We start from the raw sequence: 27,806 nt of genomic DNA, 5'->3' as shown, positions 1-27,806 counted from the left end.
GCGAGGTCGGTCGCCGAGCGCAGTTCCTGCATCAATCCCGGGGCAGAACTACCCTCGTGCAGTTCCTTTAGCGCCTTGGCGGACTTGCAGGAGAGCCATGGTGTGCAGGGCGGAGGCGGCTTGTCCAGCAGCACCGTAGGCCTTAGCCGTCAGAGATGACGTAAACCTACAGGCCTTGGATGGGGGCTTTGGGCACCCGTGCCAGGCGGCGGTGCTCTGCGGGCATAGGTGCACCGCGAGCGCCTTTATCCACCGGGGGATTGCCGAATAGCCCTTGGCCGCCCTACCATCGAGGGTAGTGAGGGCGGGGAAGCTGAAAAGATCGGGACCGGGCAGTAAAAAGTGCCTCCCGTGACCTTGTCAGCTCTTCATGCACTTCCGGGAAGAAAGGAACGGGGGCAGGGCCTGGCTTTGAGTGGTGCCGCGAGCCCAGGAACCAATCACCGAGCCGCGAGGGTTCAGGGAAGAGCAGTGAGATCCACTCTAACCGACGCTTGTGGCTGCCTGGGAAAGCATGTCGTCATCTCCGCATCAGCCTGTGACTTGGCAATCGACCCCGAAGGGAGGAGCCCAGCTGAGGCTTCCGACTGGATGAGCCCGCTCTCCGATGCTGCGCTCGAGAGCTCATCACTTTTGCGGGCTCCGAATAAGAGGTCGAACTCGCCGTGAGACGAGCCGGCGGACTCACCCGGAAGCCCGATCGGGGCAGACGAGCGTGCTGGGGAATGGGAGGTCTGCGGGGGGATACCCGGCAAAGGCGGTCCCGTTGGGGTCCCCAAATCACCCCCAGTGCTAGCCGCGCTGGCCTCATACCCGTGGTTAAAAGGACCTTTCTTACGAAGGTGAGCTGCGACCGCAACGTTGCCATGGACATATTCTCGCAATGAGAACATGACCATCCACAAACGCTGTCTCCGCGTGAGCAGTGCCCAGACACGAAAGACAGTGATCGTGACCGTTAGAAGGCGAGAGATAACGAGCGCAACCAGGAATAACACACAATCGGAAAAGCATCTTTAAAAAGACGTTCCGTGTGTGCTCTCTTTTTGAGGGGAAAGATGCTCTTTCAGAAAATATACTCTCTAGTTTTTCTGCCGAAGCACCCAGGGGCGTTCTCTGCAGTGCACCAGTGCAGAGGAGGGAGAAGCCGCTGAAATGCACCGTCAGATCCAGCAGAGGTGAATGAACAGTAGTATTCAGCTCAATGAGCATGACCGTTCAGCTCTGAAGAGAAAATCTGAATGAGAGGTTGCATACCAGCTCCTTTTATACCCGTATGACCGGGGGAGTGGCGTGCAAATACCACTCACCAATTTTCATTGGCCTTTTATCAAAGACCAGAGGTGTCTTGGGCTCCCAAGAGTGACCCCTAGTATCACTACATCGACACCAACGTCGAGTGAGTGACAGATAGGGAACTAATGGAATATTTTGCATTCTCCCTCTTTCACATATACGCATGCACAATTCAGGCAAAATCATGACACAGAATGACTGGTTCATAAAACCGATTGCCTCTGGCAACTTTGTAATGGAATACAGTATTCAGTGACAAAAACACAGGTGCACACGCACACCTTTTATTCATACTGTCTCAGAGACAAAATGGGGGACACAGAGAAGTGAATAAACATGAAAAAAAAAATCTCTGAAAGCAAAGCTGTCTGAAAAGAAATAATAAAGGAACTTTCTACGGCAACCAGCTTTCATTAAAAATGAACGCATGGGAAAGGAAAAGCACAAACATCAACATCGGATATGCAGTAAAAATGTCACCAGAGGTAAAAGCAAAGGCTAAAACATGGCGAAACTAAAAACACACCTTTCATATTGTTCTGGTGTAAACAGGCAAAGCAAAATGTTGCTTGATAACCTTTGCAAACAAGTCTGACTTGGACTCCAGAAGAGCAGAAAGGTTAGAAGGTTTTTCTGACTCTCTTTTTAAATTGATTTGCAGTTGTTTTTCCAAAAATTACACAAATCTATCCATCCATCCATCCATCCATCCAACATTCCTTTCATAGGCAAGATAATTTAAAAGGCTGTTTTCAATCAGCTGAATACATTCTTAAACTCAAATAGCTACTTGGACAATTTCCAGTCTGGTTTCCGACAGCATCATAGCAAAGAGACGGCACACATAAAAATACTTAATGATATTCGGCTAAACACTGATTCAGGCAAAATATCAGTGCTGGTATTACTGGATCTTAGTGCTGCTTTAATTCTTGCACCGCTCCTGTTCAACCTGTATATGCTCCCACTAGGCCAAATTATGAAAAAGAACCAAATTGCTTGCCATAGCTATGCAGATGACACCTAGATCTACCTAGCCCTATCGCCAAATGACTACAGCCCCAGACTCTCTGTGCCAGTGCTTTGACAAAATTAACAGTTGGATGGGCCTAAACTTCCTTCACTTAAACAAAGACAAGACAGAGGTCGTTGTATTTGGCAACAAAGGCAAAATTCCCAAGGTGAACACATACCTTTACTCCAGTGGTCTAAAGACAAAAAATCAAGTCAGTAATCTTGGTGTCATTTTGGAGTCAGACATAAGTTTCAGTAGTCACATCAAAGCAATAACTAAATCAGCCTACTATGATCTCAAAAATATAGCCAGAATAAGATGTTTAGTATCCAGTCAAGACTTAGAGAGACTTGTTCATGCATTCATCACCAGAAGGGTGGACTACTGCAATGGACTTTTCACCGGGCTTCCCAAAAAGACAATTAGACACCTGCAGCTCATTCAGAATGCTGCTTCCAGGATTTTCACCAGAACCCAAAAAAATCTGAGCATATTATTCCAGTCCTCATGTCTTTACACTGGCTTTCAGCCACATTTAGAATTGATTTTAAGGTACTATTACTAGTTTATAAATCACTCAATGGCCTAGGACCTAAATACATTGCAGATATGCTTGTTGAATATAAACCTAATAGACCTCTCAGATCATTAGAATCAAGTCAGTTAGAAATACAGAGGGTTCAGTCAAAACAAGTTGAGACAGCATTTAGCTATAATGTTGTCCGAAGCTGGAACCAGCTTTCTGAACAGGTCAGATGTGCTCCAACAAGAGCCACATTCAAGTCCAGACTGAAAATGCATCTGTTCAGCGTATTTCTATCCATGAGAATGAGAGGAATAAACTGTAGGTCACAACTGCAATGAGAAAGGCAAGAGAAGGGAAAAGAAAACCTTTGTAGTACTATTTTACAACCACTCTTGTAGAAAAGGGGCAAAATTTCCCCTCTGATAATACAAAACTCTCACTCTAAAGCTTCGCACGCACACGAGAAAGGTTATGAATGAGAAATTAGGACAAAAACATCCTCTGCTGAGCCCAGAAGGGGAGTTTTACATTTCAGCATGCTCAGTGATCCATTACCTTACTAAAACATAGCAGTATGTGGGCAAATACAAAGGCCAGGCAATCTATAAAGACAATGGTGCTTGTGCTGCAAGTCTATTAACGCTGTGAATGGCGAGATGAAAACAGAATGTGTAGTTTAGAGTAATTGTAGTCCAGCAAAAAGACAAACTTTGAGTGAAATCTGGTAAAAAGGCTCTAAAGCATCCCTGAGGGGCTCTGTTCATATTCTGAAACAAACACACAAACTTTTAAACACACACAAATGCTACCACGGACAGAAAATATAAAATATTGCATACCTCTAATGGTTTAGTTAATCATTTGCTCCTCTGAGGAGTTGGTATAGAAGAAAGCCAAAACTGGACTGATTTAAAGTCAGACTTCAGTCTTTATCTGTATTCAGGAGGAAACAAAAGTCATGATGGAAAAGGAGAGAAGTTAAAAAAAGAAGATAAATTAAAACTAATTTATCTTCCTATCAGACACGTCCATTGATAACTATCAGAAAAGCCCGTCAAGAAGTCTGAAAATGGGAAAGATGAAAAAAGTATTGTGTTGGGGAAACAGAGTTAGGACCCCTGCACAACCCTACGATATCAAAGAACGAACGGGAACAAAATCTGGGGGGGGGGGTTAGGTAGTTTTGGTGGTTTGCAACAGCTCTTCAGGGCAAACTTTCAGGAAAACTTCTTACCGGCTGGCTGCTAAACATCTTCCTACTGCCATGGTCCATGTCCACCTACTTTAAGACCGACAGCTTCGTTCAGTCAAAGATCAGTCAACATGAACACACCGGTGTGCAGAATTATTAACGAGCTTGTGTAAACGTACCTACATTTGTACGATTGTTCACATAGAGACATTTTCCAAAACATTTCATATGATTTTTTACTAAATTAGTCTACAAAAGCAATCAAATCTACTCAAATACTCTTAAGTGCCAATTTACTCATGTGCCGTCTGCAGTCGAAAGCCATTCAAATATCTGCCCAACGTAAGATATGCCTATCATCATTCTTTGTCTGTATTCTACCCATTCACACTCTTTTATACATCCATCTTTGCAGTAGTATCAGTGTCATCATAAATTACAAATTAATCAGCACCTTTTATGGCCGCATATAGCATGTTAGCACATTAGTGCCATAAATTCAGAATGTAAACATGACAAATTACACATTATCTACAATATATATATATATATATATAAAACTTTAAATCACCGTTGAGTAGTTGTAGTCTTGTATGATCTCATATTTAAATGCTCCTCTTAACACCTCCCTCAGTGGTGTGGCAGATGTCTGAATGTTCACAAACAGTATGTTGTTTCTAAGCTGTTTAAACTTCATTTTGGCTGTGAAGAACAAAGAAGCACTTCACCATTAGTGTGCAGGGGCCTTTAGCCATAATTGTTGGAATTTTGAATTCACAACACTGCTGGATTTTGTCACTGTTTCCTCCTGACAGTGCAGAAAAGGAAGTAGAAGTAAAGTGAGCACGACAGAGTGAACCAGGTTCATCGGGAGAATCCATCACGGGCTGTCGTGTACACTGAATCTCAAATACTAACACTTCTTCTCTGCAGTGTTAACACAGAGTAGCCCAGGATAACCGGAGCCATGGCTTAGTGGTCAGCAAACATGGTCTGAGCTTTGGTGCTCAAATTCCCAATTCCAATCCTCCTCGGACTGTGCATCATTTACTGTCCTCCCTCAACTCTAAACAAAAAAAAAAAAAAAAACATGTAAAAAGGCCAAAACTAAAATAAAAAAGATCCTAGGTGTAGATCTGGAATGGTATTCTGACTAAGGTTGGTTGTGGCTTAGTTGTTAGCACACATGCATAGGACAAATTGAGTTGTGGATCTGATATGGGCAGTGATTGTTTGAATCTGGCTTGCAACATTTACCAATTACTTTAAAGACATCTGAAAAGTACAAAAAGAGAGCGGAGAGTCTGAGAGAGCAGCCTGGAATTACACGTTTCACCTGCCGTTTAGACAAACTGTACATTTTATTCAATGTTGTGCACAGGATCATTAACTCTCACTGTTGTAGTGCTCAGAGAAACCGCATTGCGGTTGGGAGTCCAATTCAAGGTGAGAGATCCCATGGGCCAGGAATGTCAGACTGGCATTACCGTCATTTACATGGGCTACGGGGCACAGAACACACTGAGAACTCTATGTGTGTGCACATGTGTGGGAAGTCCTGCGGTTAAGACTGTTTAAAAGCCTTAAGTGAATTTCTCTGTCGTTAATGATGTATAATTACCTAAACCACACTAGACTCAAGAGGAGTCTTTTGATTTTGAAACACTCCAGTGCTTGTCCTCTGTCTCACTCTCTCTCTATCATTGAATCAATTTAAGAGACCTTAAAGTCAAAAAGTGCTTTTCTTTGTCTACCTCACTCTCTTTCTCTTTACACCCTGTAATATACAGTGTCCCAAATATATTATCCAAAAATATTTGGCACTTGAGACACATTCAAAAATATATATGAATGCCATTGCATTGCGCAACAAAATATGAAAAGTAACATTTATTTTACAGACAGATAGCACAAGCACACATAAAGAAAAACATTGCACAAAAAAGGTTTGCAAGGTTTAAAATGATAAAACAATGTATTACTCAGCTCTCTTGATTAATTGATTTTACTTGGTGAATTGTGGCATTCTGTGGTCAGATATTTGTGGTCAAACTGCTCGATGATGATTTAAAGTAATATATACGTATGCAGTAGATAATGTGTAATTTATCATGTTTACATTCTGCATTCATGGCGCTAATGTGCTAACATGCTTTACGTGGCCATAATATGCGCTGGTTACCCTCTGTTATTGTATTTTATGTTGACACTGATACTACTGCAAAGGTGGGTGTATAAAAGAGTGTTAATGGGCGGAATACAGACAAAAGAATAATGATATAAGAATGAGGCAGATGTGAATGGCTTTCGGCTGCAAACGGCACATGAGTGAAGCAGCATTTCAAACTACGAGTGAATAGGCACTTTATTTGATTCCTTTTGTAGAATTAATAAAAAATTCAAATTAAAAGAAAAATCTAATTCTTGGAAAATGTTTTATGCGAACGATCGTACAGATGTAGGTAAGTTTGCACCAGCTTGCTAATAATGCTACATGCCAGTGTGTTCATGTTGACTGATCTTTGAATGAACGGAGCTGTCAGCCTCAAAGTAGGTGGAGCTCCAGGTCACATCTACTGATGATGTTGACCAATGGCAGTAAGACGGTGTTTAGCAGCCGGTATGAAATTTATTGTAAGTTTGTACTGGCGAGCTGTTACGAACCACCAAAACGAACTCAAAAACACCTTCGTTTTGGCCAGATTGTGTTCTAAATTACATCACACCTATTCATTCTTCAATTTTGTTTGAAGTATGCCAGAGCCATAATGCAGTCACATTAAAATAATTTTTTGTTTGTTTGTTTTTTAAGTGTCCAAATACTTTTTGAGGCCACTGTAGATAATATAACACCATTTTGTAGATTTCATCCAGAAATTCTACGGTAATGAGTGTTGGACAAATTCATTGATCTGTGCCACAGTGTTCTAAAATGCTCAGATTTATTTGCTCAAGAATAGAAAGCACAGCTTGTTTCAGGTGTATTCGTGTCCAGGCGGTGTTCTGTCATTGTCAGACAGATTGTGGATATCTTACAGTACTCTGAGAGCCTTCTGCTTTACCAGGACAAGCAACCTCAAAACACATTTGAGTCCTGGTCAGTTGGGTGGCAATTGGTATGTGCATGCGAAAAACCAACCTGACCATCTGGTGTTAACATTTTTTTTTTTTATGCTGAATATAAGTAAGATTTGTACTAAAATATATCACTAAAGTCACATTTTGTAAAATGTTCAAGGCTCTTAACACTGGTTCAAACAACCTAGGATTGCAAGCGTCTGTAAAACTTAACACTAAAAACCAGACTGCGAAGTTCTGAGTTAGTAGTAATGTTCATTCTGTCTTGTAGAGCACATGTTTGAGGAAAGGAGGAATATTTTTTCATTAATTATGAATGGAGGGAGAAGAGGGGCTATAGAGCAAAGAGCAAGATTCTCTTGCTATAAAAGAAGGATGCAACTAAATCCAGAGAAATAAACATGCCTGTAACATGCACATGTTGTTCCACTGTTTCCACCAGAAGCTAGTGTGTGGTGGGCATTCTGGCACACTATCATCCAGGTGGATGCTGCACACTGGTGGTGGTTAAAGAGATTCTCCCTATACTATGTAAAGCACTTTGAGTGCCTAAAAGCACTATATAAATGTAAGGAATTATTATTAATTGTTATTATACAACTTGTGTGCTATATATGCAGTCTTTTGAAAGCATACCATAGCATATATTAGACGGCATCTGGATACACTGTTTTTGTACAGTATATAAAATCAGAACACGTTAAAATCAGACAGAATGAATTGCATTACAGTATTACAGTAATGAGCATCTTGGGGTGAAATTATCTTAGTTGTCATGAAAATGCTTTTTCTTTGTTAAATATGGCCTGGAAATTTCTTTTAAGATTAACCGTGTATGTGCACCAATATGGTAAAAAAGGACTCTGAAGTGAAAAGTTGTGAAAGAGTTAATTACAGATACAGACAGTGAAAGTCAGAAAGAGACACAGGTGAGAACAAAAAGAGCATTTACAGCATCTAAACCAGAGGGATGAATTGGATTCATCTGAAAGAAAGACCTTGATGCTAAAGTCTGCCTTTCATCTTTTATTCACACACCCACGCTTGTACTCGTGTACACATGTGCTAAACAGAAATCAAGAGAAATACACTTTCTAAAACACCAGCACTGTTCTCAGTCACAGCCATAGTACACACTGACAATCACATTTGCACTATTCCATTACAGCTAGAGAAAGAGAGAGAGAGAGAGAATGAGAGAGAGAAAGAGAGGCAGGTAAAGTAATGAATATAGGCAGCTTTGCCAACTGGAAAGGAGGGATGGAGAGAAGTGAAGAAAATAGGTGAGAAAAGAGCAAGAGTGGATAAAAAACCCATAAAAGATAAGAAGGACAGTGTAATAAAAAAAGGCAGTGAGATCTGGTGGAACAGAGAAAAGGAAGAGAACTGGACACATGACGGGTCCAGGGGCATCACTAGACTCTTTCTAGATTCTGTGGTGCCCCGGCAAAATTTTACTGGTAAGTACTTGTCTGACAAGGTTGATTACCAAATACAGATCAGGGAAACCAACATGATCACATGGGAAATCAATATGTTGCTTTTGAAAGTTAATGTACCCTGAAATCAACCCTATAGCTGAATTACTGACATGCGTCATCCCCCATCAGACATTTTTGCATCACTTCCTTGCATGAAGACATTTTTCCCTAGCAATATTGATAGTATGTTGCAAAATCCACCTCTGAGACATCGGTTCTATTCCAGTGGGAACCAGGAAATAATTGCGTTCACATAAATAATGATGAACGTGATTTAGAGTTTGGATTTATGCTCTAAAATGATATTTTTACTGCTGCAACGGACGCTTCCAGTCTAGACAGCATCATTCAAATATCAAATATTGGCCATTAATAAAAAAGTTAATTTCTGACACTGTTATTAACCCATAGTGAAATTATTGCTAAACACTACTCAAGACAATGTACAAATGCAGCTCCCAAAGTCACCAGAATTTAGCACTTTGGTGCTGTTTTTGCAAATAATAATAATAATAATAATAATAATTTAAGAAACAAAATGCCCCTGGATGGCTGTCCCTAAAAAAATCCCATTTTGCACTGTTGTCTGCCTCTCATCACTTCTTATTTGTTCCTCCTTCTCTGTCCTGTAAGGCATAGATTGATCCAGTGTCATTTGAATACCTTTAATGCTGCCTTTATGTGCTTTCTGAGCTTCAAAGTTTTGGTACCCATTCACTTGCATTCTATCAACCAACAGAGCTGAGATATTCTTCTAAAAATCTTTGTGTTCAGCAGAAGGAGAAAGAAAAAAAGAAAAAACACACATCTAAGATGGCATGAGGGTGAGTAAATGATGCAAGAATTTTCAATTTTGAGGAAATTATTCCTTTAAGGAGATGTTTGACAGAATGCTACCCTTAATCATCATATACTTCCACTGCATGTTTTTTCCCCTGCATATTTTGAAAGGGAATGGTGGCTGAGACTGTCAGTCCCTAACATTGCCTAACATATTTTCACTCCTTAAAGTGATAACATCTTAATATTTAAGGACGCTTCTCAGACTTGGACGAATCTGTCAAATAAGAAGAGAATTATGGAAACCTTTTCTAGTAATTATTACGGTGAAAAACGTGAACAGTGTCACACAGTCCCAAATTATATATCATGTTTAATTATACACAGAAGCAAGATCATGCTTTATTCATGCCTTCTGTCATTATTTCACAGCTTTTTACATCCTGCGTGAATTTAGTTCAGTAACGGTCCAGCATTGTCAGTGTCAAAAGAATTTAGATAATTAGTTCTTTTCACTAAGGGTCAGTTGCACCTTATATCTGTGTTTGGAAGTGTGCTGTCCATAAGACAAAGCCGCCCGCATATGTCAAACGCTGTGCACGCGCCAACCTTGCACGTGCAGAAATGCTCACAATCGCGATAGGCAGGGCAAAACATTTGCACTTAACGCGGATGTTTACAAGGATTTATACAGTAGGCACTGATATGTTGCAGCGCTGATATAAAAATGCAAACTTAGAAACAGAAGTCATAAGAGCCCACAGTTACAGATTCACGCTGAAAATGAATGAGTATCATCATGACACAGACAGGCCCACATTGTCACAATCTCTAAAAATTACCTCACCATGTTTTCTTAAATTGGAGCTGCAATTTTAATCTTGAAATATATCTTTGTCTTGGCAGAAAATGAAGGCATTGTGTGGAGTGAAGAAATGTTTGTTTTGCACACTTGCTGCTGTAGTATTGAACGTGACTCGAGTGACAGCGTGCAGCTGTGAAGTTCCACTGTCGTAAGAGTTCGGTTCAAAAGTCTCAGTAAATTACATATTTATTAACACTTATTAAATTAAAACCAGTAATGTAATGACAGGAACGCTTGTCACTGTATCGAAGTAAAAGTAAAAAGATTTCATCAGAAATTTACTTGAGTAAGAGTGAAAAGTACCCACCATAAAACATACTCATAAAAGTCATTTTTTTCCCCAAAAGTTACTCAAGTAAATGTACAAAAGTAAATGTAGAACGTTACAACCCACCTCTGGAAATGATGTGTATTGTTGTGACTTATCAAGCACTATACAAATAAAAGTAATTACTTTGACATATCAATGAATGTCATACAGTAAAAATTAATTCATATTGAAATGTGGCTTAAAGGAATAGTTCAACCAAAATTTTTTAATTCTCGTCATTTATTCACCCTCATGCCATCCCAGATGTGTATGACTTTCTTTCTTCTCCAGAACACAAACGAAGGTTTTTAGAAAAATATCTCAGCTCTGTAGGTTCTTACAATGCAGGTGAATGGTGATCAGAAATTTGTAGCTCCAAATATCACATATAGGAATCATAAAAATAATCCATATGACTACAGTGGTTAAATCCATGTATTCTGAAGCAATATAAAAGGTGTGGGCGAGAAACAGATCAAAATTTAAGTCTTTTTTTATTTATTTATTTTTTTATTACTCTAAATCTACACTTTCACTTTTACATCTGAAAGTCACATGTGGTGCCTGATTAGTTTCACTTGTAAAAGTTAAAGTGGAGATTTGGAGTAAAAAAGGACTTAAATATTGTTCTGTTTCTCACCCACACCTTTTATATTGCTTCTGGATTTAACCACTGTAGTCATATAGATAGTTGAGATATTCTTCTGAAAATCTTTGTTTGTGTTCTGCAGAAGGAAAGTCATACACATCTGGGATGGCATGAGGGTAACTAAATGATTAGAGAATTAAAATGTTTAGGTAAACTATCCCTTAAAGTGTCCAAATACTTATGTGAGGCCATTGTTTATGCCGATAATATACACGTAAATTGGGAATATTCTGAACGTTTACATTTAAAATTAAAAAAAAAATTTTATTCCATTCTAAACAGACAGATTTATCAAATAATGTGACTTAACTTCAGGATCCTGTAAATTTTATTAGTAGTAAGTCATGGTGACAAACCTGGTACACAAACAGCACTGTTTTCTAAAAATGACACGAATATACAGTAAATACCACTCCTAATATAGAAAACCGTACCACATATGCTGCTGATAATCACATATAAAACAAACAAGTAAATAACAAGCAAATTCTCTAATTAAATTACATTCTTAAAAAGAAATATTTTAATCTTAATGTGTTTGACACCTGCTGTAGCTGCCGGAACATGAGCCCATCACATTTGTGAAGCTGTAATATCAGTACAAAGATTATGTATGATTAAATGGTGGATAAAATTCTCTTTTCAGTTTCCGGCGTGACTCCCATGCAGATGTTTAATGGTGATTTGATTGAAACAGCTCTCTGAAAACAGGCTCTTGTTGTTGGCCGCTGGTTTGCGACAAATGTGAATTTCTTGCAAACCAGATTCTGGGTTGGCTGCCAAAGTCATTACTGGAACCTTGAGAGTTTGGGGTCTATGGAGAATAGTCCTGTCTCAAACATCAGATACATTTAAGCTTCAACACTGTGTGTGTGTCCACTTCTGTGTGTGCATCTATGGACTTCCACACAGTTTGTATTATGGGTATTTCACAGAGAAAAGGAGTCACTGATGAGGCTATTTAGTTATCTGTATTGGCAAAGTCGCTTGACCCTCATGATTACTGCAATAACAGTAAATAATTGGCAATTAAGAACTCCTCTAGGCCATGGAAGGCTTTAGTGAGGCTTTTTGCTCATTAAGAGAGGGATGTTATGTTTCTACTTGAGATCAATACATGTACACAAACATACACAAACCCATTAATGAAAACACTATGGAGGCAAGTGTGTTCGGTGTTGCCTTGACTTCTTCTCTGTCTCCCAGATGATCCGTTTCAACAACCAACGAGCATCACAACAAAGCGTTTTGAACTCTTTATCTTGCTTTCTCTTTATTACCTTAACATGACTAGGCAGGCTGAATTTCTGAATACTAGGTGTAGTTGATGGGAAAATGTGCATTTACTTATATTCATCCGTCAATTTTAGAAAGTTGTGGAAGTTCAGAATGTCATCTTTTTTGTCTAATTGTCTATTTTTCACTGGGGAGAAAGATTTGAGTTTTAAAGTATGCTTTCATACTACTCTTTAACCTCAAAAGATGAAGGAAAATATCATTCTACATGATCTGACCCCTCTAAATCATACAGTTCTTGAAGAACCATTTGAGGTTGACTTGATGAGCTGCAGGAGAGAACCTGATTGAATCAGATTGCATCAGACATGTCGCCATTCTAGAGCTTTAGAAACAAGTTAGTATTCTATTAGTTTCAATTCTACAGCCTGCTAACAGATCGACTTTACTGTCTGGGTCCATAGAAACATGTCTTTAGCTCTGCAGTCTCTTCATCTCTCCATCAAGCCACTTACCCTCAGCAAATCCAGATTGTAATGTCTTATGAGGGTTTTGGATAGCTGCTAGCCGTTAATGTACACTGAAAAATCACAGTTAACTCACTAAGCTACATTAGTGTTTAGTGCCACATTTTAATAATATATATAAAGTTGTAATGTTTTGAGAATAATCTCATAATAGGCCTGTACGAGAACAGCCATAAAGCTTTGAGAAAAAAAAAAGTTGTAACAAGATATTAAATATTATGAGAATAAAGTCAAAATTACAAGAATAAAGTTGCAACATTATAAGATAAAAGTAGTAATATTTTAGGAATAAAGTCATAATTATGAGAATAAAGTTGTAGCATTATGAGATTAAAGTCATAGAATTATGAGATTAAAGTAGTAATATTTTGGGGATGAGTTAAAAATTATTGGAAAAAAAGTTATAGCATTATGAGATAAAAATATTTTGGGAATTAAGTAAAATGTACAAAAATAACAAATTTGCATTGTAAGATTAAAGGAGTTATATTATGAGAATAAAGTCAAAATTATGAGAATAAAGTAGTAATATTTTGAGAATAAGGTAAAAAAGAAACAAGAATAAAGTCGTAGCATTATGAGATTAAAGTAGTAATATTTTGAGAATAAAAGTAAAATTTATGAGAATAAAGTAGTAGTCTTATGAGATTAGTATAATATAATATAATATTATTTTCAAATGTATATATATTATGTCCAATATTCTCAAAATGTATTTTTCATGTGGCACTTATACATAATCGCACTTAGCTTACAGACGAAAAGACTATTGTATAGGCACTAAACATATTACTTGTTTTTCTACTTGTGCCATTCAATATACAGTAAAAACACACATTTCAATTAAGTTTTGCAGCTCATATGAGGCAGGCTAGTTACATAAGCATTTCAGTTGACACGAAAACTTGGTCTGGCCAAGTGGGAAGTAAGTAGTCATTTATTAGATTTACAAAGCGACTTACAGTACAACAAACTTATCACAGGGACAGTCTACCTGACGTAGCCTGAAGTTTAGTCACTTGTAGCCAATCATTTGCCTAGTTGCATACAGTGTGGTCCACTTTTCAGCTTTTTCAGGCCAAGAACTGACCACTTAAAGATGAATTGATTGTCTATCCAGTTCAGCCTGTGGATATCTTGTTTGCTTGCTAATAAGTGCCTCAAACAAAACTCTGAATATCTTTCAACATTTTGATGCTACTGGCAAACTTTGGCAAATCCAGTGATTACAGTATTTCTTCCTCAAAAGTGTTAATTGTAACAAATCATTACCTTGTAAACACAAGGCAGACTGATACAAGACTGATACTAATGTGAGACGCTGAATCACATACAGACCCATTTCCCCTGACAAAACTGGACCACTCCAGACCATAACAAACCTGGACTAGCTCAAAGGGGAAGGTGACATTCAACTGGCCCACTTCAGAACCAGATGTGTTTGTCTGGACCATTTTTCCGATGATCTGCTAATTCATTCCTCCTTCTCCAGTCATAAACTGCACAGCCATTAATTTCTTTCATTCTTTTCTTCCATTCTCATTCATTCACTCATTCTTTTCTTCCTCTATCACCTTTCATTCCTCTATAACCAAGCTGGCAGCTCTTTCTCTATCTCTCTCTTTTCCTTTCTATTCCCATTCTTGTCATGTCCACAGCTTAGAGCATGAAAAATACGACCAAAATGAAATCAGTATTCTCCTCATGACTGCTGCAATGTGTGTGTAAGAATGTGCGTGTATAAGTGTGTGTGTGCGCGCTAGAGGGGGTTGTTGTTCACGTTTAAGGATCCTTGAAAACAGAATTAGTTGAAGGGTCTCTCTGCAGTCAGCAAATCTTCAGCGAATGACGAACAAATCTACACACACACACAAACACTCAACAACTAGCAGTAGCACCAACTACATGGAAAAATGAGTTAAAACGATGTGTAATTAGTAGGCCCACATGGATTCTGCTGACTTTTTAAAGTCCCTTTATAGTTTGCGGTAATGGAGAGCATTTTTCAGTGGAGGAAAATGCCGCTCCAATGTGAACGAGAGGTGTAAACACAGAAAATTATTGCACTTTCAACCAAACATATATTGGTCTGTATCTGGGCATTCACTTTTATTGCATCTTGTTTCCATACAATGAAAGTGAATGGTGATTGAGGCCAAGCAGCTATGCAGCTCCTACATTATCACTTTGAATGGCGAAAGATTCCGTTCAAATAACTGGATTCCATTTCACAATTTTTGACAAACAAATCAGAATCACTATGGAATTTGAGACAGTTTTACTTGAGCCAATCTGTACAAAAGAGCAATATTAAGCCAATAAATATTTTAATACAGAGAAAAACTAGAAAAATCTGTAATCCCTATAAAAATGTTCATGCCTTTTCCATGACATTTGAGATTTTGTTAATTTCCAAGACTATTCCAGGCCTGGAAAAGACAATAAAAGAAAAATTTAATTCCCAGACATTTCCATGTTTTCTATGACCATGGTAATGCTGTAATTTGTTAAATTGATTGTGACTTTTCGATTTCTTGTAATGCTGTTAGGTGTCCTTTAGTGCTGTGAAAGACGCCAATGAATACAATGTATGAATATTAATATTTACAGTACATTAATAACATATTTCAGATTAGCAATAAAATACGTCAACAATGGTATCATAAATTGCACTTCTTTTGCTCAAATCACAAGGGATATCTATCAAAAATGTGGTTGGTTCTTTTAACTCTAAGGGACTTCTATTCCTGCAGACGAAAAAAAATGTAGTGTTGCGATACCTTTATCAAACAAGTGATGGCTCTTTTAAGTGTAAGGCCAGACTACAGCCGGCACATTTAACATTACTATTTCTTCCATTCATAAGTACACGAGAGGGCCATTTCATCCCCTTGCAATGTCTCTGTTTTAAACATGGTAAACTGTGCTACATGAAGCAAAGAGTCATATTATCTTTCAGCTGGAAGCATTATTAAAAATGTACAAAATCTGTAATAAATGAGCAAGCAAAAAGCTGAGAGATTTGCAGAATTTTTTTAAATGTGCTCCGAATCGGTAGAGAGAGAGAGAGAGAGAGAGAGAGAGAGAGAGAGAGAGAGAGAGAGAGGTCCCATACCAGTATCAAGGGCAGTAGTAAATTACTGTGTTTCATTTTCTTACAGCAGTTCAGATACTGTGACTGACCAGCCTGAGCCCTAGGCAAAAACAGTGCACTAAGTGCATTGTAAAGAACTGCAGAATGAAAGGGGGGGGGGGGGGTGTAGTAGTAATGCATTCTCTTATAGGGGGGAAGGCTCAATGAAAGTAATAAGCTATTTTGTTTAATTGTCCAGAGTCTTCTGGGTATTAAAGCATTGTTTAACCTAATTAAGTCACTTTAAGTCATTCCACACAATGACCACTGCTATCTCCTGGGCTAACCCAGAGTTCTCTATCTTAGAGCCAACAGCACCAGTGTTACTGTACATGCTTCTGTCTTGCCTGTTTTGGGAAGGGCAAAATGACCTTCAGAATTGTAATGCACTTATGTTTGGTGAGTTTAGACTGGGCTTACACAAATGAGGAGAAATGTGATTGGTTCTTAGATTCCAAATGTGGATCTGAAAGTATTGTGTTCTTTATTTGCCACATCATGCATTTCAGACTAATCTTACAGTGAATTCTGAAACAGTCAGGAAGCAGGATGTAATTTTGAACCTAAGGGCACATGTGAGCTAAAGTTACTGGGTAAAATGCCCTTGAAGGGTGCCAAAGTGTGTTGCAAAGAAAGTTGTTTTCAGTTGTAAATGACTTTATTGACTCTACCTCCAAACCCAACCCACAACTCAAAACCTAACCTGTCAGTGGAGTAAAAATGCAATTTTAGTGGGAAAATGGAACCTGGACACTGATTATGCATATGCAGTTACTTCCTGGTTTCCACGCTGAATGAGAACCCAGGTCTCCCATGCTGCACAACAGGCTATCAGTCACACCATAGCAGAGGGAAACACACTTGAACAGATGCAAAAATGTATGATTGGAATTGGCGCTTTAGCATCTCTTCATAATGGGGCCGATGTCAGGGTACTGGAACATTTGGAAGCAACATGCCAACTTCTCCCTGTGATCATGTTGGAAAATTTAAGGTACTTTTAAATAGACACATATGTAAATAATGCTCAAAGCTTGTAAAGAAAAATAACCATTATCATCACCTTGACCAAGAGCTTCAATCCATAACCACTGATCAAATGATGAATCTCAGGGAAACACATGTTCCGTTTTCAACCAAATGGTGGTGGTACCGGACTTGGTACTCTGACCAGGAATCTGTGGAACTCTCTCAGAACTGGCCAGCTGTTTCAGTGACTTGAGAGTCAAATGGCATTGTAACTGACAATGTTACTAGATAGCTTGCCCCCAAATAAACACATGCATCATGGTTTTTCTTTCTTATGGTCTAAACTTTAAGTCATCGGATGCTGGCTTTGTCCAGCTGGGCTGAGGTAAATTTTATGTGTTACATTACCAAGCTGTACATTTGCAGGGGGTACGTGATCATGGGTGCAAACTCTTAAAGCGCTTTTCCAACATTGGGCCAAATGGTTCTCTTTGTGGAACCATGCCATCCCGTACCGATACAGGCTAATTGGTACGGTTTCTCTTTCCACTGTGGTGCTGTGAATTCATAAGTAGAATGGACTGACTGGGCAAGTGAACAATCATGAGTCATTACATACTTAAAGGCATTCTACCAGAACGGTTTTCTGTCCTCAGTATGGTTAGCTAACCATGCTAAGAGTTCAAGGTCGGGAACGGTTTGTTATCGTACCGTACTGAACCATGCTCAAGTGGAAATGCTACTTGAACTGTTACTCACCATGCTCAGAGTCAGAACCATTCGGCCCGATGATGGAAAAGCACTTTTAGGGGCAACACACTTGCATAATTACACTGCCCTCTCTAGGTGTTCTACATTCTGCTATAGATTCTCAGTGAACTTGATTCAGCTAGGAGACAATTACATTTGTCCCAAGTTGCATATTGCATTGCCATTGGTTCCCTGAGAGTGGGGGTCAGGCTTCTGGAGAAGAAGGCTAATTATATCTCAGAGGATAAATCAAAACTAATCTTGATTCAGTAGGGGAACAACCACATTCAGTCCGTACTGACTTTGAGACAGCGTCCTTGACCTCTGGAACTCCTATCAGCCGGATGGGACCAGATAAATATTCTATTGGCCCTCAGGGTGAAGGCCTGAAATCCCATTGGCTCTCAGATTTAAAGAGTTCATACTGGCTTTAAGGGTGCTATTGTGACTTCAATTATTTGGCCCATTGGGTGGAAGTGTCCCTTGAGATCAAGTGAATTTCTGTGATGACAAAGCACAAATACTGTAACATAAAGCCACTGTTCAGTGAAAAGAAAAGGAACACACTTTTCCTCTCCTTTTCTGCTGACTGAATGAACAACTGACCTCTGTTAAAGAGGCAGAACAAGAATGAGATCCTGAAAGCTCCCCTGAGTGCTGCCTTTATATATACTGTCTCTCATTCATATATCCAGAGCTCAGCTGCTTTTAAAACTATACATGCAGATTTAGAGTACATCACAGCATGTATTTGAGGAAGAAATAGCCAGAAGGCTAAAGAAAGAAAGTAGAGTGTTACAAGATAAGATTGAGTGAGTCAGTTTTAGACGATTCTCCCGCTGGAACTCCGCCATGGTGGTGACCTCATTTAGGAGGTCAGGGATTGGTTAATTAAAGGTTTGACTCCTGGTGCGACACAGTGACCTCAATGTCAGATTAAAGTTAGACTTTTCCCCTGTCAGCCACAAGCCCAGAAAAAAAAAAAATCACCTTAAACACTATGAAGAGCTTAGAATAGATCCCTCACTCTCACTTAACTTACTCAGACACACCTGTAGGAAAGAAAAATGTCAAGTATCTCTTTTATATCGCAGCTGTTTCTCCTAAACAGCAATGAGATTAAATGGAGACTTTTGCTTAAGAGTCATGTTTCTCATTTTTTTCTCATATATCTATAAGACTACAGTAACTTTGCCAAGATACCAAAGCTTTCGATCAAAAGTCAAAGATTTCAATATGAACTCAAACATTTCTCATCAAATTTTGCTAAAACCAAATAATCTGAGCCATGCAATCATTATATAGCTCTTTACTGTTAATGTAAATGAACATCCCTGATAGCACATGTACATCACCCATACGTCTATTTGATGTGTGTGTTTACACCTGAAAGACTTTTTTTTGTTGTTGTTGTTTGCTCATCTTCAATACATCTATAAGACCTATGTCAATAAGAATGTCTCGGCTGTCAGTAAGACATTCAGCAGATGTCTTTGAGATGTTCATTCAGATTGATTGTAAATCTGATCTTTTTAAGATGTTTAGCAGATGTTAAATAGATGCTGATGCTTTCCAGATGAAAAGAACTAAAACAAACATCTCTCTCTTTTTATTTTTAAAGAGTTTTTATAAACATTAAGATTTTTGGCTACATTTATTTGAATGTACAAGGGGAAGTGTACATCTTAGGTCGGGTAATGGCTAATTTAAATTTCCTGGCGAAAAGGCTTCGCTTAGTTTGAATGATGTCAAAATGCAGTGACGTTTTTGTTCAACCGAGGTGTTTGTTTGGTGATATTTCTTTTGAAATTCTTGACCTAGTGGAACTAGGCTGGTCGAAAAGCGTTGATGATTGGTTAAAACTAATCAAGGGTGTGGTTTGGACATAACTTTTTTTTATTTACAATCACGGGTGCCAGCTGAGGAGTTGTTACTTAGGTTACTGTCTTTAAAATGGATAACTTTGAAGCTCATCTCTCAGAGATTGTGCAGAAGTGCACTTTTTTATATGATTCGCAGCACAAACTCCACAAAGACAACGTGGCTATGACAAATGAGTAAAGAGAGATTGGAGTTTTTATGAAATCAGATCAAATAACTTGTCACCACAAGTGGAAGGGCCCCATGACAAGTTTAATAAAGCAAAGGAGCTATACAGTATTAAATGCGACGGTTCATGGAGAGAAAAGCCTGCATTACTGGCATTACTTCCTGGGCTGGAACAGTACGTTAAACACCATGACGTCACCCTCAACGAGCTCATTTTAAAACGACATCACAAGTAGTTTAAACTCAGGCTTTGTTCGCCTAGGGTGCTTTAATTTGTCCAGGAGAAAAAAAAATGTATGCTTCTTCCATAGTATGAAACAGGCATAACTCATCACTATTTCTTTTTGTCTTCTTTACTTTATTTGAAATGGTTCTACAGTGTTTTAAAAGCACAAACGTTTAATTACCTTGTCACTCGGTAATGTAAGGTCACAAAAAGTTGCATAACAATAATAAAATAAAATTGCAAAATGCTTTTTTAGTAAGAGATTTAGATGGAGTTTGGCAAGTCACACTGTCAGTATCTCAACTTTAGTTTTTTTTTTTTCTCCCTTTTTCTCCCCAATTTGGAATGACCAATTCCCAATGCGTGAGGTCCTTGTGGTGGTGTAGTGGCTTACCTCAATCTGGGTGGTGGAGGACGAATCTCAGTTGCCTCTGCATCTGAGACTGTCAATCTGTGCATTTTATCACATGGCTTGTTGAGTGGCATCTATGCACAACTCACCACATGCCCCACTGAGAGTGAGAGCCACATTATAGTGACCACAAGGAGGTCATGTGACTCTACCCTCCCTAGCAACTGGGCAAATTTGGTTGCTTAGGAGACCTGGCTGGAGTCACTCAGCACTCCCTGGATTTGAACTTGCAACTCCAGGGGTGGTAATCTGCATATTTACTCGCTTAGCTACCCAGGCCTCCCCAGTATCTCAACTTCTTAAACATACTTAATGACAACATATTTAATGAACTACCCATACACAAACTATTAAGTGTATAAGGATCAAAGCCTAAGAAAACAGGGCAAATAAAAAAAAATATTAAAAAACAGCAACATGCATTTGTCTTCACTCTGTGCATTCTCGCTGAACATTTACACAGTGCAACAGCAAATAAAATCCCCTATTAACATAAATCCTCACTCAAAGAGTCCTGTTTAGCAGTTTTGCAATGATAATAGCACGGCAGTTGATGTGTGTGTGTCCATTAGGATGCGGCTCAATTCTGAGTGGATCATTAGCAGGTGTTTTAACGCTATGTCTAAAATCAAAATTAGATAAACACACACACACACACACAAACTTGTTTTTATATAATTGTGGGGAATCTCCATAGACTTCCATGCATTTTATGGATTTTATACAGATCTAATGATAATTTATATCCCCTAACCCTAACCCTAACCCTACCCCTAAACCTGACACTCACAGAAACCTTTTTGTTTTATAACATTTTCAAAAAAATATTGTTTTTAACTCAGTGTGTTTAATAAGCCATTTCCCTCATGGGGACCGCTGGATAAGGTAGGTGATCTCAGGTTTTACTCTCCTTGATATATATACACTACCGGTCAAAAGTTTTGAAACACTTACTCATTCAATATTATATTTTTTTTTCTTCACATTTTAGAACAATAGTACAGTCATTAAAACTATGGAATAACATAAATGGAACTATGGGAATTATGTAAAATCCAAAATAAATCAAAACTGTGTTATATTTTAGCATCTTCAAAGTAGTCACCCTTTGCCTAGAATTTGTACAGTATTGAAGGAGTTCCCGTCTATATGCTGGGCACTTATTGGCTGCTTTTCTTTATTATTTGGTCCAAGTCATCAATTTCAAAAATTATTTTTATTTTTTTATTTTTTTTATTACATTTTAAATTTATAATGAAATAAATTAATATGGTGGCACAATTATATTTTTGTCTACAAAACTGATATATCAAGTAAATATAGCATAAACATGTAAACACACACACACACACACACACACACACACACACACACACATGTTAAACAAACTCCCAACACCCACACATTGTCCCTGACAAGGACACAAACAAGAGAGGTGTATTTGTTCCTTTATAATGGTGACAGATCTATCACAAACACACACAGTAGTCACATTAAAACATACAACACAGCTAGAGAAGAGCTACACCCTGTGAGTTGCGATAAGAACCTAATAGTACTGATAAAGACTATTACAGACAGCACTAGGCTGAAGTAAAATCCATCTGTATGTATTGCAGTGATCCTGCACTGTCTGTGTTAGCATTCGCTTTCTCTGTATTTTCTCTGCTGAAGTACTGAGAGAGTAGGCAGTTATTGGGCCGTTTGACCTTGAATTATTATGTGATCAGGCATGAAAGGTTAAAGGGAATTTAAAGCCAGAATATGAGGGAAATGTGTCCACTCTGACAGATGAAATACTGAGTGATGGCACATGCTTGGTGAATATGAGTGGAAGCAGAAAGCAGATTGTGATGATTCTGTGTAGGTGCATTCAACTGTTCATACCTGCTTTTTGGTCTGGTGGTATATTGAATGACCATAATATATTCGCAATGATTTTGTTGCTGATGTAAAATCAAACAACGGTCTGACAACTGTGATGACTTTAATGCTTTTTATTGTTTAATTAATTTCCTTAAGAGTATCACACTCCTACCTTGTTTTGCGAATTGTGAGTGTTAGATCGTAAAAACACTGATTTTTCAAAAGCATCTCGGATTTAAATTGGGTGTAGAGTTGAAAATACGCTGATAACTTCCAAAAATTAGCTGATTCAAAAAAGCTTACAATGCAATAATACCGTGTTTCCATGAGACTTGAAATCATCAGGTTATCCTCTGCTTATGACGTCAAAACATAAACAGGAATGCGCACAACACTTGCGAACACTGGGTAAGCTAGTAAAAACACCAGCAAAGGTGTTTACATGCAACACGAAATCAGAGTAATGGGCAAAAATCTATATACGCAGATCGGTTTTGGAAAAAATAAACTGATAAAGGAATGCAGTTTAAGCCGCTTACATGATCTTACACAATGTCGGCTCTTTAAAGGTGCACTCAGTAATTTTTTTCTTCATTAAAAAAGTTTTACTCCTAAAGAAATCAATAGTAATTTTGAAACATACTGTTTGTATAAAAGAATGACCACTCATATAAGATGAGGACTGTAGTCATATCAGTAACCTTAACAAAGCTGTTTTATTCTACATGGGGCAGGGGCGCCCTCATGGGGGCTGCCATTTTAGAATCACTTGACCAGCAGAATGCTAGTTGTCTCTTAAACTCAGAAACCGTCTTGTTATTGGACACTTTCACTCATTGATAAATCTATCATAAATTAATACTGAATTTCTATAATGGCATCTGTAACTGAAAACTGTTGATTTTGAATGATGCTGCATCCACAGATAAATATCGCTATTGCAGTTGTAGATCTTAGCGATGCATACATGCATTCACCAACATTAACTTTACTCAATGCCATCACCATATCCTTCTTATCAAAGTTATTTCTGTTTTAATTAGTATGCAAAAGTAGTCCTGACAAGACATTGGCTGTAATTGCTTTGATCGGTTTACGTGAGACCCTTAATGCTGGGCTGCAATAACGCAGACCTCACAAACACTTGAATCAATTAATCTATCATTTCAAGACTGTCACAACAGTACAGCTCGTTAATTAATCTCCAGAAAGCCTGACTGAGTGATGTGAGTGTATGTGTGTGTGTTGGAGAGTAAGATAGACAGAAACAGATCAGTGAGAGATAGGCTACCGTTGAGTTTTATCTAAAAGCTTCCCACGTACAAGAGAAATTGAAACATACACACACACACGCACCATCCTACACAAACCAACATTGCAGTTTCTATCTGCCAATACTCAATTAGTGCCAGCTGTCCAATCTCAATGACTCTCACGTCCACAGTCACACACACACTTAAACAGACACACTGCAAACATTCAATTATGTCTATCTGTTCGATCAAAACTGTGCAAAACATACACACACCAAAAGACAGCCCTAACCTCCCAAAGCAAAATGTTATAGCATCAACCAAACGTCACACAAACTTTAATAAAAGCCAAAAAATGTGAAGTGGGATTCAGTAATTTTTTCCCTATTAAAAAAGTTTTACTCCTAAAGAAATGAATTGTAATTTAGAATCGTATGTATAAAATCATGACCGCTCACATGAGATGAGGAATCTAGTTATATCAGTAACTTTATAAAAGCTGTTTTATTCTGCATGGGGCAGGGGCGCCCTCATGGGGGCTACCATTTTAGAATCACATGAACAACTGAATGCTACTCACTTAATCTCAGTAACCGTCATGTTATTGGACACTTTCACTCTTGGATTAAATGAATCATGGCGGATTTTGAATAGTGAATTTCTACAATGGCATCTGTAACTGAAAATTATTGATTTTGAATGATGATGCATCCACACCACTAGGTGTCACTGTAAGTCCAATATGACACGAGCAAAAAGTTACTGAGGGCAACTTTAAGTTCGATGTTAAAACATCTTGTCGTATCAAAGAGACAGATTCTTCTGATTACTTAGTAATTAGTAACAGTAATCTAATTAATTAAAAAAAGAAAGGTGGATCAAAAAGTAGTGTAACGAATTACATTTTTAAATTCTTTTTATTTGTTTTAATGTACTGACTTTCATTTAAGATCATTTTAGGTACATCTTCAAAATTAAGTACATTAAGGTAATTTAAGTACATTCAATAAAAATGCTTTTAAGTACATAGCTTAGACATATTTCTAAACCAATATTATTTATGTATAATACATTTAAAACATGCATTATGTTCATGTGTACGTCTGTTTGTGTTTCTGTGACACCTAAAAGGCATATGACTAAGGATGAGGAAATATAGATGTTATTTTGAATGTCTTTGAATATCACATTGAGTGATCAATAAAAAGTTTTCTGTGACATGTTTAAGAAAGTAGCTTCTCTAGAAGTAATTAGTAATGTGATTACTTTTCACTGAAGAAATCATTAAAGTAATGTGAGAAGTAATAACTTGAATTACTTTGATTTGGATAATTTTTTTGAGTTAACTCACTCAACAATGTGGAACGTCCCTCCAGTCCAGCCTCAAAAAAAAAGATGGTTTATAAGTAATCAGTCACTGAAGTAATCAGTAAAGTAATCTGAGAAGTAATTAGTAATTTGTGGATTACTTGGATTTGAAAAAACAGACAAACGGACCAAAAAAAAAAGACTAATTCATAAAATCACATGGTATATACTGGTAATCTCTGGTGGACAGTTGATCCATTTAAAAGTGAAGAAAGACAGAGCGAGAGAGGGAGAGAAACAGAGAGAGAGAGTGTGTGTCTGTGTGACTGATTTGGTTCATTAACCTGAGCAGGCAGCCCTTTCACTCACACACATACTTTGTGTGATCACTGCAGAATGTCTGTAATCGCTTTGCTGTGCCATCCTTTAGCTAACACACTAACACCATACCAGCAGTATCTGTGCTCGCAGCCCCATGAACCCACACAAAGGCACACACACACACACACACACACACACATACACTGACAGCGTGCATCATATGGTGTTTGGGAACCCAGAAATACTCTCCTGCATGAGGACCACAGCAGCACTAATGCAGCCATTCACGCCTTCATTCGTGCTGTCTTTCATCTCTCTCTCTGTCTTTCTTTTTTTCTCTGTAAATCTGAGCTCCAGATTGTGCAATTAGAACAGCTGGACTATCAGAATGTGTTTTACACCACACAATCAACTGTGTGTGTATGTGTGGGTCAGGTTTTGCTATCTTTGTGAGGACCAAATGTCCCACACGGACAGTAAAACCAGAAATCACCACCTTGCAATAGACCCCACAAATGGCTTCATAATGGGGCTTTAAAATGTCTAAATATAAATCTAATGTGCAATTCGGTTTCAGTAAGAGTTAGGTTTGGGGTTAGGGCATACATTAGCTGAATAAAACAACAGAAGTCAATAGAAAGTCCCTGTGTGAAAATGTTAACTTGAGAATGAAGGTGTAAAAAAAATGAAACTTGTTTAAGAAGGGATGGACAGAGGAAGAGATTGGATGGAAAGAGACAAAATCAGAGAGGTGATGGAAAGGTAAAATCGATTTACTTAGACAACATTGCTATTGCAGAAATGTAATGAGCCAGTGAATCATTGATCTTGGTAAACTGATAGTGGAACCGAGTTGAATGAGCTCTATTTAATATAAACACAATAAAAGATGCACAACACAGAAATGACACTCCAACATCTGAAAGAGAGAGTTAGCAAGGAAGAGAAAGTGGGATGGATGGATGGATGGATGGATGATAAAGGAAACAGTGTATGCCAAAATGACTTCATCATTTTCATCATCATTGTGTTGGGATTTAAATAGCTTTTTAATGAGAAATTCATCCAGTTCATTTTTATGTGTCTGCATAAAACTCCCTGACAGTTTTTTCTAATTTTAGAGTCCCATTCTCACTAGATGTTGTCTATTACATTTTCAATAATGCTTTACAAGCTCTCTGTTTCCCTCTATCACACTCACACAGAGTGCGGCGGGCTGGCAGAGCTCAGCTGTGGTTTGTGAATGGGATATTACAAGAAGATGATGTTGTCGTCTTTGCGAGAGACTTGCATCTCTCTCTCTCTCTCTCTCTCTCTCTCTCTCTCTCTCTCTAACAGTTTTAATCTTCCTTATACTTGAGCATTTCCCTATTTCTCGCTCTCATTTTCATTTTACAAGCCTACAATTCTTTTTTTCACCATTCCTGTCTCACTTCATTCTCTCTTGTTCCTCTTTTCTATCTCCTGAACTGTTCCCCCTCTCTTGTTTTATTGTCCTAGACATTTAATAATTCTTTTTCCCATAGTGGAGCATGCCGGTCTGTATCTTACCCGCTGTAGAATGAGCTGGAGTCCCGGGTTCGGCTGGAGGTTCAGGTCTACAGAAGAACAAGACCTGCAACGCACAGACAGACAGAAAACCAAACTGGAGCTTCAGAGAGAAAGAGAGAGAGAGAGAGAGACTGGGAGGGTAAAAGAGAGAGAGAGAGACAAAGCAGGACAGAGAGACGGAGCACTGACTAGTTGGAGGTGAGATGAAGGGGAGAGAGAAAGTGTGAGAGGAAGATAAAGGAAGAGAGAGAGAGAGAAAGTGAGGGAGAGAGAGAAAAAGAGAGAAATTGGAGGAGGGAGGGGCTTCACTCGGATAGTAGGGATGGTGTGATGCCTTATGGATGGAGAGCAGGGAAAATCATTGATAAAAGAATGAATGAACGAATGAGCAAATGACTAAAATGACTGAATTATTAAATGAATGAATGACGGAATGAACGAACAAACAAACAAATTAATAAATACATTTAGTGTATGTAACAAGTATCCATGTACACATGTGACCATAGGAAAGAAAAATCACAAATGAGATCTACATAATATCTAAATTATGTTACATATAATTGTTAGACAGCAATGAGATTAAACAGAGAGCAGATGAGACTTTTGCTTTAGTGTTCGGCTTCACTGATTTTCACCTGAGAAAGATTCTAGTAATCTCATGTGTCTCGTCGAGAGTTTCAGAAGAGATCTCAATAATGTCACAAACTGTGCTTAGATTTGCCCAGATACCAAAGTCTGCAATCAAAAGTTAGAGATTTCAACATGAACTCAAACATTTCTCATTACTCTTCCGAGATCAAATTATCACAGTTATGCTATCCACATACATTTCTATAGTTCTTTACTCTTACTGTATGTCAGCAACTATCACATGTGTGCCTATTTGTATTTCTCCAAAGGAATTTTACAGTAGGAGAAACATCTGAGACAAACAAGCCTGATCTCTTGAAAAGCCATTTTAATTTTCTTATAAACAGATGAGGATTTCAAGGTTAATGCTCTATCGATTT

General features: G+C 38.2%; 1 protein-coding gene across 2 annotated transcripts in view; it reads right to left on the bottom strand.

The window, feature by feature from the left end:
* The window catches only part of LOC127450863 (parvalbumin-7-like), a 72,430-nt gene extending 45,401 nt beyond the window's left edge, over positions 1 to 27,029 (bottom strand). The window contains exon 1 of one of the 2 annotated variants that reach the window (XM_051715286.1): positions 26,794 to 27,029. The gene's annotated coding sequence lies outside the window, so the exon portion shown is untranslated. The remainder of the gene's footprint in view (positions 1 to 26,793) is intronic. The other variant, XM_051715285.1, reaches the window with a different exon arrangement.
* Between the last annotated feature and the right edge of the window lie 777 nt (positions 27,030 to 27,806).

This window comes from Myxocyprinus asiaticus, chromosome 13 (genome assembly GCF_019703515.2).
Source record: "Myxocyprinus asiaticus isolate MX2 ecotype Aquarium Trade chromosome 13, UBuf_Myxa_2, whole genome shotgun sequence".
NCBI classification, from domain to species: Eukaryota; Metazoa; Chordata; class Actinopteri; order Cypriniformes; family Catostomidae; genus Myxocyprinus; species Myxocyprinus asiaticus.
The sequence above is the reverse complement of the archived record's forward strand: the minus strand, read 5'-3'. Positions and strand labels throughout refer to the sequence as shown.